This window comes from Sitophilus oryzae, unplaced genomic scaffold (genome assembly GCF_002938485.1).
Source record: "Sitophilus oryzae breed Bouriz unplaced genomic scaffold, Soryzae_2.0 scaffold_1500_pilon_pilon, whole genome shotgun sequence".
Taxonomy (NCBI): domain Eukaryota; kingdom Metazoa; phylum Arthropoda; class Insecta; order Coleoptera; family Curculionidae; genus Sitophilus; species Sitophilus oryzae.
The window spans coordinates 2,579,451-2,595,776 of record NW_022146171.1 but is presented as its reverse complement, the minus strand read 5'-3'; the positions used below and the strand labels follow the sequence as shown (position 1 = coordinate 2,595,776).

Sequence of the window (16,326 nt, the reverse complement as noted above, 5' to 3'; positions counted from 1 at the left end):
ATTCCTAAATAAAATTAAATTGTTCTTTTTTAAATGTTGTTACGTCATATACAGTGGAAATAAACTAGCCTACACTAATTGACCCAACGGTTGGAACAATTAAATTGGATATTGCCTTCACACTACCCGATTTTACAATAAATCTATTTGTAATCATCAGTTGAATTTCGCTTCCTTCAGTTACACCTGGTTTCTATTTTATCTATACCATTATTAAAACTTTAAATGTCCAATAATGCAATTAAAAAAATATTTACGTGTTTCTAAAAGTTTATGCAAATTCATAAAATATTTTTTAATAAAGTTTACAAAAAATCATCAAAAAAGCATTTTTATGTCTTTTTTTACATGTCAAATTTGACAGGTACCCCAAAGGTACATGATCTAATAGACGCCGATTTTAAATTTTATCAAAATCATTTAATAGAGAAAAGTTCCATAGGATGTGTGTATATTGGGTGATAATTTGAAAACGAACAGTATTTAATATTGCCTCTACCGATGATAGTATGAAAATTTGGCGATTTGGCATTTGTTGTCGTGTTACTTTCAACCCCTTGACCCCCAGGGCACCTACCCCTAAAATTTTAAATAGCAACCCCTATTTCTTTTACCATTTTTGTGTTTCTTATAGAATTCTAGATAAACTGCATAATTTTTTTGAGAATTTTATAAGGAACACAAAATGGGTAAAAGAAAGGGGTTGCTATTTAAAATTTTAGGGGTAAGTGCCCTGGGGGTCAAAGGGTTGAAAGTAACACGACAACAAATGCCTCAAAAATTGTCCCCCTTGATATGTAAATTGACGTATTTCGCCAAATTTTCATACTATCATCGGTAGAGGTAATATTAAATACTGTTCGTTTTCAAATTGTCACCCTGTATAGTAAAAACATATAACTTGTTATATTAACTTACCAATTTTAAAATCTCGACAGTAGCAAACTAGAATAAAACCATTCAAAAGCCCAAATATATTCTGAAAGTAGGCCATGCTATCTAGGCTGTAATGTCAAGGGGTTAGACCATATAGCTCGAATGTCAAAAGCAAGTTTAAAGCTTATAAGTAAATTATCCCTATAAAAAAATGAAAGAAAGCTACGAGGGGTATATTCTGTGGCATCACGAAGTTATGAATAATTAAACAGTGATAGGTGTCAGTAGCGTCACCATAATTCTTAAGGGGTGAATATTTTATTTCACATTAGTGTAGTTTTTATTGCTATAAATTAGTATTATTATGGTCAACATTTTCTCTTCAATAGAAAATAGTAATGAAATCTTTAGAAGTTTTATAAGTAATATTATGGTTATAACATTAATATATTGTGTGACAATGCTCTCGTATTGTTTTTATTCACGGTCTAAACGAATGTATTACTTGTTACTCTACTGAGTGACAAAAAAAGGAGAAGACCTACAGTATGTCCCGGATTGTCTTTACAAGAGGAAAAACTTTTCTATTGTTGACATTTTGAGTAAAATGCATTCTCCATAATAAGTTTTGCGTGTTCTGTTTTATACTTTTCCAAATTTCCATAGCGTTTTAGAGAAAATTAAAAAAACACGAAAATATAGTTGAATTTTTTTAAATCCTAAAAATCAAAACTCGTTTCTATGGTAATACAATTTTGTTTTCATTCTTTGATATATTGTTATATTGGTAAAATTTTATTTAACGTCATATTTTTTGCTGTTTGTTAAATATGTTAAAGGAGCACAAAATTTATTTAGTTCAATGCTAGAGAAAAAGTGATAATAGTTATAGGAAAATGTGATACTTTAACAAGAGCAAAAAATATGACATTAATCAAAATTAATAACAATCGCTTATCAAAGAATGAAATCTAAATGATATGTGAAATGATGATTACCAGCGTTTTGATCTTTAGGACTTAGAAACAAAAAATTCAACTATATTTTTATGTTTTTATTTTAATTTTCTCTAAAACGGTATGGAAATGTATGAACGGAATTAACTATTTTAAAACAAGCAAATTTTTTATGAAGAATGAATTTTTCTCAAAATGTCAATAATAAAGAAGGTTTTTCTCTTGTAAAGACAATCCGATGACATACTGTATATTATATTCATACGATTTTAACAATTCTTGGTTTATATGATGGCAGCCTTTGACATAGGAATCGTTTAGGTTTTCAGCTCCAACAGACAACTTAATGGAAAACCTGTGTCAATGTGTCTTGCTGACTTGCGATTTTTGACACACTCATTGAGACGCCTATTCGCAGTTCTGATAGGATGGTCAATGCTCTTTTGGAGTATACCATTTTAGGCTGCTTCAAATTTATGCATAAGAGCTGCTAAAGTATGCCGAAGGTGTTCTATATTTGACAGCCTTCGACCTATTAAGTCCCAGACATGTTCAATGGGAGACAGATCAGGTGATCTTAGGCTGAAATGGCTGCACCACTTAATGCATGTAGCGTTGGGCTGTCATTTTGCTTCTAATGAAAACCAGTGGTGATTTGCTACCATATGCAATGGCAATCTATACTATAAATTTACTTCTTGAAAATTAATTGCATTTATAACTTTTCTATTTAATATGGTTTAGTTGATTCCTAAATAAAATTAAATTGCGCTTTATTAATTATTGTTACATCATGCATAAGGGCTGCTAGAATCTGTTAAGGGCGTTCTAAATTCGACAACCATCGACTCATTATGTTCCAGATATGTTCAATGAGAGACAGATCGGGTGATTTTGGCGCCCATAATAAACGGTTAATGGGGTGATGATTCATAAAGGCTATTGATGCTTGAGCAACATGTGGTCTGGCATTGACTTGCTAGAAGATGGGGTTTTGGATGGTGTGAATGTATAAAATCAAATGGCTGCACCACTTCATGGTGCGTTGGTTTCTCATGTTGCCTTTACCTACCTGCGGTGATCTGCTACCATACGTAACGGGACAACAAACCATAACACCGACAGTGTGATGGACATAACATCCTCACTGTCAAACTCACTCCACGTTAAACTGTGGATAGCGTCTTTCCATCGTCATACCCTGCGTCCGGCCATCTCTAATCAGAAGCGGGATTCGTAACTAAAGGTCACATGATTCCATTACTGATCCCATTGAATATATCCCTACACCTCTGCAGGCGGTTACGCCGATGTTCAGGAGTAAGTTGCAGATCCAATGCGGACGATAATAAGAATAAAGGCTTTGGATTCGGCGATAAGCCGTATGCATACCAATTGACTTTTCTTGTTCTTCAAACCACTGATCTGCAGTTGCTCGGATGTTCGCTATTCGATCTCTGTGAGCCAAAATTCTTAATCACCGATATTGAAGCGCTGTTGTTTCTCTGCGGTGTCATGAGTCCAGACCCTCTCACTTTATGCCCTTCCCCTTCTTAAATGCACGTCCGACAACACCGTAGTTTGGCGCTTAAAGATCGGATTTTTGAAAATCTCCCTTAACAATTCGACCCATTTGAAAGTCACTAAACTGGTCTGTCCGAGCAATTCTACGCACTCTAGGCATTAGGGCTGTTCCAGAAAAAAAGCTTTGCAAAAAACCTTGCTAGCTCTACGGTTAAAATGTAATTGTAAATTCGCAAAAACTGAATCGTACTGTGTCAGTTAACGACCAATACAGGTACTGAAATTATCAAGGCATGAACATTTAATAACTTTTCATTCAAGGCAAGATAAGGCAGCCATAAAAAAAATGATAAACATAATATATAGATGTTATCCTTCTTTTGCCATATATTATATTAAGTTAATATGTAATAACTTGAAAACATTTTAGCCAAGTAGCCATTGTTTTTTTATTATTACAAATGTTCAGCTAGTTGGATACATGATGGTGCATTGACGTTGGAAAGAGGAAATCCTATGCAAATTTTGAACTGTCCAATTGACCTATTGATTTTAGGCTCCCCTATTGATTTTACGGGAAAGTCGTAATTAAATTTTTTAAAGATCTGGGAGTGGGGCTGAAAACATATGCTACATTTGAACAATTTTGGACAAGCCGTTTCAACTTATTTATAAAAAAATGCATTTATTTTTAAATTAAAATTGAACAATAATTATATTGAACAGATGCCAACACACCTTAAGTTATAAACTTATAGTTTTCTAATGTTAAAATATATTTGCTAAACCTTAAGTCTTTTGTCTAACAAATTTAATTTGTAAAATAACCATGCGCGACACTGATGTGTGACCGTTCCATATATTCCCTCATTAAATTTGATTTATCCATTAGAAGTGTGTATTTACAGAGCAGTGGTTTCGACGATTTTAACTACTGATTTACGATGTAGAAACAACGGTAAATTAGAGCTTACCTCTATGTCATATTATTAGATTAGCTCTATATGTCATAAATCTTTCTAGAAAATGAGCGGTATTCAATTAAATGACGAACACAAATATCGAACTTTGAACAGATAAATAATTGATAGAGATTTTCCTGATAACTTACTATATTTGTGAGCATATACAGTTTGTATCAGCCAAATAGTCTTTTAATATTACATTAACAGAAAGTCAACGGTTTATAAATAGACGTGTTAAAAACTAAAGTCTTGTGTGAATAGTTATATTAAGATATTCTAAATATTTTTTGGTGGTATCCTTTTGGGTTCTACGCGGTGGTTTTTATAAGAAACACCTCTGTTGTTTTTGTGATTTTTCTTTTAGTCACGAAAAACTCAGATATTTTTCAAGAAATCAACCCGCCGCGGGCCGCAAAGGATGTAGTGCTCGAAATACTAATTTTTTAAGGGTTCCGTACCCAAAGGGTAAAAACGAGAACCCTATTACTAAGACTTCGCTGTCCGTCCGTCTGTCACAAAGGTCTATCTTATGAACTGTTATAGCTAGACAGTTGAAATTTTTACAGATAATGTATCTATGTTGCCGCTAAGAATTTTACATAGAATCTTTCAAGTCCTCGGTGGCCGCGTGGTTAAAGCATTAGGATTGCAACGCTGCTATGACGTTGGAGCCGTAGTAAGGCAGGTTCGAATCCTAGTCAAGGCTACTTTTTTTTAATCGTTTTTTTTTTAATTTTTACATATTTATTTTTACTTTTTACATATTTACTATTGATTAATACAATTTTTAGTAATGTGTTTCTTCATTTTTTTTTAAATTACTTATACGCGCATTCAAAATTTCAGCTAAATCGAAAAAAAAGTTTATAATAATATAGTGTCAAATATTGTATAGATAATGAATGGTACGGAACCCTTCGTGCGCGAGTCTGACACTTGACCAATTTTTTTAGTATACTCATGGTAGTGATGTAAACTTTAGTTACCCTTATGGACTCGTAACTACTAGTTACTTTTGGTAATAGGACTCGTTACTTTGGACTCGTTACTTTAGTTACTCGTTACTTTGGTAGTTAGTATCGTTACTTTATAATCGTTGTTTTGTGTACAGGTTGGAAGACTTGGGCTTGACGTGGAACTTCGTTACTTATTGTGCGCGGCGATCTTCGTTGCATGCTTGGTTTATCCTATAAGGGGTTTCTACTTTCTTCTAGTGTAAGGGCTTAATAGGATAATTTCAATACTCGGTATTCAAGTACTGAATAATATGTTTTTAATAATATGTATAATATTTTTATAATGATATGTTAAGTAAAACTATGTACCTACTATTAATAAAATTAAAAATAAGAGAAAACAAATCAAACAAAGAAAATATGTGTATAATAAATATATAAAGTATTTTTTTATATTCTCTCTCTCTCTCTCTCTGTATTACATTAATAAATAGGCAAACATTAAAGAGTAAAAATTAAAAAAATGTATATATTTTTGTTAAAATGTAGAAATATTAAAAAAATGTATATTCCTCTGTGGCGGATTCATCTCTTCAAAAAAGTCCTTTGGATTAACGCCCAGCAGTGTTTACTAAAAATTACTATTTTTATTTTGTAGATTTTCTTACAGTGTAATTGGCGAAATATCTATTCTCTTTTGAAGAAGAGAAATATTTGCTGTGCTTTTTCAGATGTTAACATTTTTTGTGACTAACCTGAATCCATTTTTGATTAATATCTAAGGCATGTTAATCTAAATAAACAATTCTATTCTATAAATAAAAAGCGACAACAAACGGCAAAGGGACAGACCGCCTCCGGGTCGGCATGAGCCAATCATAATAATTGTAATAAAAATATCACACATTTGCCATCCAAAACACCGGCCGGCGTCAAGTCAACACTTTAAACATAAACATATTGATAACAACTAGACCTCTACGTCGAAGTAAGGAATATTTCAGTATCGAGTTTCGAGTCCTCGGTTCGTGCATTTCCAGGGATTATGATAACTGCCGGCACAAAAGTAACGAATTAGCTTAGTAACGAGTAACGAGTCCTAAATTCAAATATTAAGCGTTACTTCGAGTCCTCGTAAAGTAACTGTTACTTTGTAACGATTACTTAGAATTTTTACATCAGTAACTCATGGCGCACAGACGTCTCGTGTCCTTGGTAAGTATACCCCCATTTAAAAATAGATGCAGTATACCAAGTTCGTACGTAGCCATGGCAAGCTTGGCGTTCACACGACGTGGCCATTTCAACAATAACGTCAGCACGAACATTATTTAATCTCAATGGCAAGTAAACAGTACTTTCTTCTTTTTTAGTTCTTGTACAGGGTGTCCCATTTTGGTTGAAATCATACGGTATCTTCGTTATTCGTGAAGATAGAAGGGTGCGGTTTGCACAAACTTGTGCCACTTTTTTGTCTAATAAACGGAAGATGCCGTAAACAAAATTTTCATAGCCCTCTTCGCCCAGGGTCTTTTTGAAAATTTTGCAATTTGGGACACCCCTTGTATCTCTGTTATTGTTAAAGGTATCGAGAAGGTAAAAACTGTTTATTGTAGAACTTTTTACGTAAAATACAGTGGTGTAGTCTCTTACTCTACGAAAAGAATATTTTTGAAGATATGAACTAAAGTTATGTTTTTTCAAACGGAACACCCTGTATATTTATAAATCACATGATCTGGCTTGCCATAAGCTTCTCAAAAATATCTATCTCTCTATATTTATTTTCTTTTATACTGCAATATTTAAAAAAATATTAAAATATCATATTTATTAGAAGGCCATGATTGATAATAAAAGAAACTTAAGAATTTTATTAAAAATATACTGTTATCTGTCTCTTCTTTTATTTTGAGAGCCGCTAATAAATTCTTTATATCTTAGAGAAACTTTAACTCTCTACCGCTATTTGTAAATCTCGAAAGCTATCGTATCGGAATTTTTAAATATTCCTTTAGCTAATTTACGTGGAATATACTTTCAGCAAACATGGGGTTCCCCCTCACAACTTAACTCACAACGAAAATATTAGAATTTTGTTATTATTTCTCAAATCAATGAATTGGAACCCATAGACCCATATGATGGCCTCCCTGATTCACGAATTTGTCCGTTCTCGATTTCTGATTTTAGGGATTTTTTAAATATGAAATATATCCCGGCAACTAACACAATGTCGAACACTTGGAAAATGCTTTAATAATGCAAGCTTTTAAATATTTGCAAACCCATCCCGTTATAATAAATTTCGTTATAAAAAAGGAAAATATATTCAGAGACAAAAGAAAAATATATCAATTCCAAATAAAATTTATTATTATATGTGTATGACTATTTTGGTAAATACCATTTTCATTTTTTGTTATTTATCTCGGCGTACTAATAAGAAAATGATATATTTTAAATATTGCAGTAAATAATGAAAATAAATATAGGGTGGTATATATTTTTGAGAAGCTCATAGCAAGGCGGATCATATGATAAATATACAGGGTGTTCCATTTGAAAAAAAAAACATAACTTTAGTTCATATTACGCCACTGTATTCTAGGTAAAAAGTTCTACAAGAATCAAATTTCACCTTCTCGATATGATCTATCATCCATAATAACGGAGATACGGGGGCTGTCCCAAATTGCAAAATTTTCGAAAAGACCCTGTAGTTCAGAAACGAAGAGTGCTATGAAAATTTTGTTGACAGCACCTTCCGTTTGACAAAAAAGTGGCATAGGTTTGTGCAAACCCCATCGTCCTATGTTTACTAATAACGAGGATACCGTATGATTTCAACTAAAATGGGACACCCTGTACAGGGTGGTCGAAATTAGTCTGTTTTAACAGAGAAAACCTATTTCCTGACTAGATAGAGCAAAACCGACATAGATGTCATGGGCTCGATTTCTGATACGTTTTTCGATTTCTGACGTTTAATGGCGTAAACCGCCTGTTGATATTTTCACTGCCAACAGAGATACAGGGTCTTTTTGAATTTTTTACCATTTTGAAAATTGCCCATAATTTCTGTATTTCGCGGAATAATAAAATTCCGTAAAAACGTTCTTAATGCACTTCTTTAAGGACAGTCCAGTGGCGTAGTCAGTTTTTTTCTATGCTTGCTCTTTTTGTCATAAGTAATAAAAATATAATTTTTTAAATGGAAATCATAGTTGGCTATGAACTTTAAAAAATGCTGGCGTTTAACCCTTTCCAACGATATAAAGTTATGTGTATTTATTTCTAAAAATGAGAGAAATATTAGGTTTTTTATCTTTGTATCGAAGCAGGCCTTGATTTCGTGTTGACCTAGTTGCTTAATTATTTTTTTTAACAATTTAAAATTCTGTATTATTATTTATCTGCATAATTAAAGACTTTTGAAAAGGTAAACCAACATTCTCTATTAGTACTACCAATTCCAATTAAAATGCCAGGGTTGCAACTGAATTATTAAATGGAGAATTTAGGGAGATTTGGATTGGAACAAGGGGCCCCATATCTTAGCCTGCTAGATTCTGCGAGACCTTTTATATAAGGGCAAGACCTTTTATTTAAGGGCTATTTTTTTTTATTAAGAACCATTGGGACGAGAGAAGAATTGCAGAAGGCTTCTAGGCAAGCTTTTGGACTTATTACACCAGTTCGTCTAATAAATCGCTGTAACTCTGTGCGCAAAAGATGTTTATTTTTATTCAACAAGGAGGTGCTGTTTAAACATCTTTGATGGTTTTTTTAGAAAACTATATATATTCATCACTCAAAAAATACGTTCTTTTAGTTTTGTTTATTGTTTATTGTATCGATTTCAATTGTAATTACAGTTCGTTTGTTGGATCTGTGTCTATGAAAGGAATGCGGACAAAAAACATTTAATTAAACAGCAATATATTTTATACGTCGACTTGACGAGTACGTCACCGCAAATCGCTCCGCCCACTAATTTTATTGGCTACTTGTAAATTTGTCGAATTTTTATTGATGGGACGCGTCGTCTAATTTTTTACGAAAAACATCGAGAGAATATCGTTTTCCCTCTCACGGATACCCCGTAGCCACAGAACGGACAGACGTACTGTAGTAATGCTAATATAGAATGTTAATTTACCTTTTCAAAAGTCTTTAATTATGCATATAAATAATATAGAATATAAATTGTGATAAAAATAACTAGGCAAATAGGTCAACACAAAATCAAGGCCCGCTTCGATATAAAGATAAAAAACCTAATATTTCTCTTATTCTTAGAAATAGATACCTATAACTTTATGTCGTTGGAAAGGGTTAAACGCTACCATTTTTTTGAGTTCATAGCCAACTATGATTTCCATTTAAAAAAATATATTTTTTATTATATCTGACAAAAAGGGCAAACATAGAAAAAAAACTAACTACGCCACTGGATTGTGCTTAAAAAAGTGCCTTAAGAACGTTTTTACAGAATTTTATTATTCCGCGAAATAAAACAGTTATGGACAATTTTCAAAATGGTAAAAAATTAAAAAAGACCCCGTATCTCAGTTGGCAGTGAAAATATCAACAGGCGGTTTAAGCCATTAAACATGTCTCAGAAATCGAGCCCATGACATCTATGTCGGTTTTGCTCTATCTAGTCAGGAAATAGGGTTTCTCTGTTAAAACAGACCAATTTCGACCACCCTGTACAGTACATTGGATAGAATATTATAATCTTGTACTGTATGAATAGTAAACACGCAATAACTGTAATATTATTTGTGCTTTCCTTTGAGCGCCTAGACAATCTACGTTGACACGGGTAGTGAAGCACGATCGTGGCCCACACTTTCGTGGACCACGCCTCATGTCAACAGTAGATTCGTGAAAGAAGAATAGAAATGAATCAATACGAAAAACGCCACGATCGTGAATAAGCAAATTAAACGTGTTAGATATTTTACGAAGCAAATCGATGATGAATAAGAAGTCGCAGAGGAAGTTGAGGTAAAAAGGCATATTTTGCACTTTTCTGGCATTAGAAAATATTGATTGACTTCCGATTATAATCTTTGTTGCAAAAAAAAAGTTCGAATGTTTAATTGTTATTTAAATAGGGTTTATAGGGAAATAGGGTTTCTCTGTTAAAACAGACCAATTTCGACCACCCTGTACAGTACACTGGATAGAATATTATAATCTTGTACTGTATGAATAGTAAACACGCAATAACTGTAATATTATTTGTGCTCTCGTTTGAGCGCCTAGACAATCTACATTGACACGGGTAGTGAAGCAAGTAGCGGGTAGATTAGTGAAAGAAGAATAGAAACGAATCAATACGAAAGACGCCACGATCGTGAATAAGCAATTCAAACGTGTTAGATATTTCACGAAGCAAATCGATGATGAATAAGAAGTCGCAGAGGAAGTTGAGGTAAAAAAGGCATATTTTGCACTTTTCTCGCATTAGAAAATATTGATTGACTTCCGATTATAATCTTTGTTTGGTTTGGTTTGGATATAAAGTATATTTAAAAATTCCGATACGATAGCTTTCGAGATTTACAAATAACGGTAGAGAGTTAAGTTTCTCTAAGATATAAAGAATTTATTAGTGGCTCTCAAAATAAAATAAGAGACAGATAACAGTATATTTTTAATAATTCTTAAGTTTCTTTTATTATCAATCATGGCCTTCTAATAAATATGATATTTTAATATTTTTTTAAATATTGCAGTATAAAAGAAAATAAATATAGAGAGATAGATATTTTTGAGAAGCTTATGGCAAGCCAGATCATGTGATTTATAAATATACAGGGTGTTCCGTTTGAAAAAACATAACTTTAGTTCATATCTTAAAAATATTCTTTTCGTAGAGTAAGAGACTACACCACTGTATTTTACGTAAAAAGTTCTACAATAAACAGTTTTTACCTTCTCGATACCTTTAACAATAACAGAGATACAAGGGGTGTCCCAAATTGCAAAATTTTCAAAAAGACCCTGGGCGAAGAGGGCTATGAAAATTTTGTTTACGGCATCTTCCGTTTATTAGACAAAAAAGTGGCACAAGTTTGTGCAAACCGCACCCTTCTATCTTCACGAATAACGAAGATACCGTATGATTTCAACCAAAATGGGACACCCTGTACAAGAACTAAAAAAGAAGAAAGTACTGTTTACTTGCCATTGAGATTAAATAATGTTCGTGCTGACGTTATTGTTGAAATGGCCACGTCGTGTGAACGCCAAGCTTGCCATGGCTACGTACGAACTTGGTATACTGCATCTATTTTTAAATGGGGGTATACTTACCAAGGACACGAGACGTCTGTGCGCCATGAGTTACTGATGTAAAAATTCACAAGTAATCGTTACAAAGTAACAGTTACTTTACGAGGACTCGAAGTAACGCTTAATATTTGAATTTAGGACTCGTTACTCGTTACTAAGCTAATGCGTTACTTTTGTGCCGGCAGTTATCATAATCCCTGGAAATGCACGAACCGAGGACTCGAAACTCGATACTGAAATATTCCTTACTTCGACGTAGAGGTCTAGTTGATATCAATATGTTTATGTTTAAAGTGTTGACTTGACGCCGGCCGGTGTCTTGGATGGCAAATGTGTGATATTTTTATTACAATTATTATGGTTTGGCTCATGCCGACCCGGAGGCGGTCTGTCCCTTTGCCGTTTGTTGTCGCTTTTTATTTATAGAATGGAATGTGTTTACTTGTTACATTTATTTTTAATATATTTTAGTATATGATTATAAAAATTAACTTCATGTGCATAACAAAACCATAATTAAAATAAATATAAATTGAATTTTTATATACAGTAATGAGAGAATGATGAGATGAGGACGTAAAATAGTAAATATTATCAAACTCTGTGAGGAGATATTGACATGAATGCCACAATTAATTACTTTCACTCGTCTTTTAATGTCGCAATATTTGGCACATTAGCACAAATTACCTATAACAGATGCGAAAGAAAGCGACTGCATCGGAAACCGCTCGGCAAACCCCACACGCCTATTGAGTGGTGTAAATACACCAGTCGTTTAGTTCGGAAACCTATGCTATGTCGTATTCGCTTGCTGGAATGACATAGTGCGTGGTTATATGTTTCTTTTTAAAAACGGGTGTAGGATTTTTGTTGAACTTTTGAACTGTTATTTCTAAGTTTTGGTAATTTGTATATCTTATTTAAAATGGGATACAAATGTGTTATAAGGAAAAAAAAGATATCTATAGTATAAAAAATTAATTTATTTAACAAAATTTAATTAAAAATGTGACAAAATAGTACCTTTCTATTGGTTCTATCGGACTTTTTTCGACTATATAAATCTATATTTGTAAACTTTAATACATCAAATATTTTCAATCTAATAAATCATTTAATGATGTGAATAAGAGGAAATTTCTCACATGGGTGGTCAAATTCTATAGTTTTCATTATATCAAACAGCCTCTGCGAAATGTTTTCAACTCAAAATTATGTTTGACTACATCAATTAAAAGGGTCTTCAAATACATCAATGTGATATTTGTCTAAAATTTGCAAAAGAATCCAAATCTCTGGATAACTCGAAATTATTTACCCATTTAAAAGCCTTTGATCATGAAAGTGGAAAAATTTGTTCATTTTATTTACTGGAAATGGAAAAAATATTTATATTAAATTTTGATGAGTTTTGAAAACATTCAGAGGCTGTTTGATATAATGAAAACTATAGAATTTGACCACCCATGTGAGAAATTTCCTCTTATTTACATCATTAAATTATTTATTAAATTGAAAATATTTTATGCATTAAAGTTTACAAAAAATAAAGGTTTATATAGTCGAAAAAAGTCCGATAGAACCAATAGAAAAGTAACTATTTTGTCACATCTTTAATTAAATTTTGTTAAATAAATTAATTTTTTATATTATAAATATCTTTTTTTTCCTAATCTCCTACGAACTGATATAATATGACGAGCAATCTATTAAATTACTGTGAGATTATATGCCTCGATAACATATTGGTGCAGATTATTTTCACCCAAACAAATAATAACCCAAACTATACATTGATGCGGATTGTCTATGAACTCTTTCTGAAGGTCACAGAAACCTGAACGCGTAATTCGGCGTTCTCTTTCGCATCTGTTGTAGTTAATTTGTGACATTAGTGTACAACCTTCCACCAAAGGAACTTTATAGAAGACTGGCACGTTTGCCGTGCAAACAGCCTACGATCGCTGGACGATTTTCGTTTTTCACGAATGGCTTTTTGGTACTTTCGTAGCTCACGAAATCTCCCCCCCTGGATCACTGAAACAATAAAAATAAAAGCTATCTTCTTATATCCATCTGTAAAATAAATAATCATTATTATGAAATTGTTAGGTGTTACCTGTAAAATAATAAAAAATGTGGTAATTATTGGGAAAACTGGAAATCGTCCGATTTTCACCAAAATTGGTATACACACTATTTTGAGGTCGTAGATTACGAATCTATTTTTTTTTGGCGGTCTCTTACCGTTATTCAGAAAAACGGAAAATTATTTCTATGAAGTAATAATTTCACTATATCTTCATTATATTATAGTTTATCTAAAAAGCCACACTTGATTGGGGATAGAAAAGTGTCCAACATTTTACTGAAAACACTTTTTCTTAACAAAATGCAAAGAAAATTGAGACCAGATGGAAGTTTGACATTTGATATATCCTTCTTTCTCTCTCCTATGTAATAAGAGAGACAAATTTATTCTAGACCTAATCTAGAAATTTGAAAATTTACAACGTTGCCATATCTTCTATTTTTTCGGGTGATTACGGAATTTAAATAAATTACCTATTATGAGATCAACAATAATTAAATATACACCAATATCCACAAAATTACGCGGAAAAGTTTTGATTGCATTGGTTTTAACTTCTTTGCGGAGGAGGTTAATCTTTTCTTAGTTAATCTAATAATATAACAACAAAAGATTAACACCCTCTGCATGGAAGTTGTAACCAATGCAATCAAAACTTTTTCGTGCAACTTCGTGGGTATAAATAGTCAGATCTCGTTGGTAAAATAGCAGTTATGGGAAGGAGCCGTTCTTCTGGCGACCGCCTTTCGTAATTCCAGAATGAGCGAAAAAAACACGCTAAATTTAGGTTTAACATTGGCAACGTTGCTTTAAATGCCAGAAAGACATAAACTTACTTCGGGTTTCTCTTATTACCGATTCTGAACCGTCCTAGAACTGTGATGTGTATGCGCAGAAGGAAATATGAAGACATTACTTCATTTGCGCATGCGCTGCAGAGTTCTTGGACGGTTCAGAATCGGTAATAACAAGAACCCGAACAAAGCCATAATCTAACATTTTCAGATTGTTTACAAATTTATTTTAACAAATTTTCCTCTATTATGCATAGAATTGGTTAAAAAAGTAACAGAAAATAGCAAAAACATTATTGATTATTGAATACCTAACAAAATATGTGCTAGAAAACCTTAAAAATATGAGAAATTAATAAAAATTCGATATTGAAATTATTTTCCGTTTTTCTGAAAAACGGTAAGAGACCGCCAAGAAAAAAGATTCGTAACGTTCAGATTCGTAATATACGACTTCAAAATAGGATGTATACCAATTTTGGTGAAAATCGGACGATTTCCAGTTTTCCCAATAATTACCAAAAATGTCAATTTTTTATTCATTTTTACCTTGCCCCCCCTAAATTTCATTCTTCCGGCGCCCATGTGAGATACGATCGTGCTCCACTACCCGTGTCAACCTAGCTTTTACTAGTCTACACTTAACAAGTGTACAAATAATTATGATCCCTTTCATTCGGACCATTTTAACCAACAGAAAATGGGAGCGCAACGAGTGACAAATAATTGCACAAATAAAGAACGCACACAAGTATATGTCAATAACAAATGTTAGTCAAGTAGACAAGTCCTCTGACCCCGGCTTTATAGCAAGGCGTACTTTCTCTAAAATGACCATCTTCTAACAGTCAAGGTCCTTATCGAGAAATGCATTGAGTATAATAGACCACTAATGCTTGTCTTCGTGGATTTCGAGAAGGCCTTCGATTCGACTAAGAGAGTCGCATCGATCATCGATACTCCTCAATCATAAGACATATATATGATAATGCCACGGCAAACGTCAGAATATCGACAAATCAATGCACAGATAAATTCAATATCGATCGAGGGGTAAGACAAGGCGACACACTGTCCCCTAAACTATTCGTTGCTGTGCTAGAAAGTATGCTAAAAATGATAAACTGGGATTCAACAGGAATTAACATCGATGGCAAATTGATAAATCATCTCTGTTTTGCAGATGAAATTATATTCATAACAGACAACATACAGGAGGCACAGAATATGCTGGATATGCTGAATGATGCTTCGGAAAAAGTCGGTTTGAAAATTAACTTGTCAAAGACACAATACATGACAAACCTAGTACTAAGTGGAAATTTAAACATTAATAACATACCTTTGGAACAAGTGCATATATATAAATACTTAGGGCATGAGATCGGTATTAGAAGGGATAATCAGACGAAATTCTACGAAGAATAGGTTTGTCGTGGGCGGCATTTGGCAAACTAAGGCATATACTGAGATCTGATATTCCCATATGTTTAAGAAGAAAGATCTTTAACCAGTGTGTCTTGCCTGTCTTCACGTATGGAGCTGAAACGCTTACTTTGACAAAAAAGAACATACATAGAATACAGGTCATGCAACGGAAAATGGAAAGGTCTATGTTGGGAGTTACACTCAGAGATAAAATACCCAATCATACAATACGAAATCGAACAGGAGTAAGAGATGCGGTGATATCTTAATTGCGGTCTTACATCTTAAATGGAATTGGGCAGGACATGTGGCTAGGATGACAGATGGACGGTGGACAAAGAGACTTGTGGAATGGAGACCGAGACACGAGGCCTATAGAAGCAGAGGACGACCTCCTAGTCGATGGGCAGATGACATTAAGAG

General features: G+C 33.1%; 1 protein-coding gene across 1 annotated transcript in view; it reads right to left on the bottom strand.

Moving 5' to 3' along the window:
* The window catches only part of LOC115878137 (ionotropic receptor 25a), a 55,249-nt gene extending 54,288 nt beyond the window's left edge, over positions 1-961 (bottom strand). Inside the window, exon 1 of the mRNA XM_030894511.1 lies at positions 919-961. The gene's annotated coding sequence lies outside the window, so the exon portion shown is untranslated. The remainder of the gene's footprint in view (positions 1-918) is intronic.
* Positions 962-16,326: the final 15,365 nt, after the last annotated feature.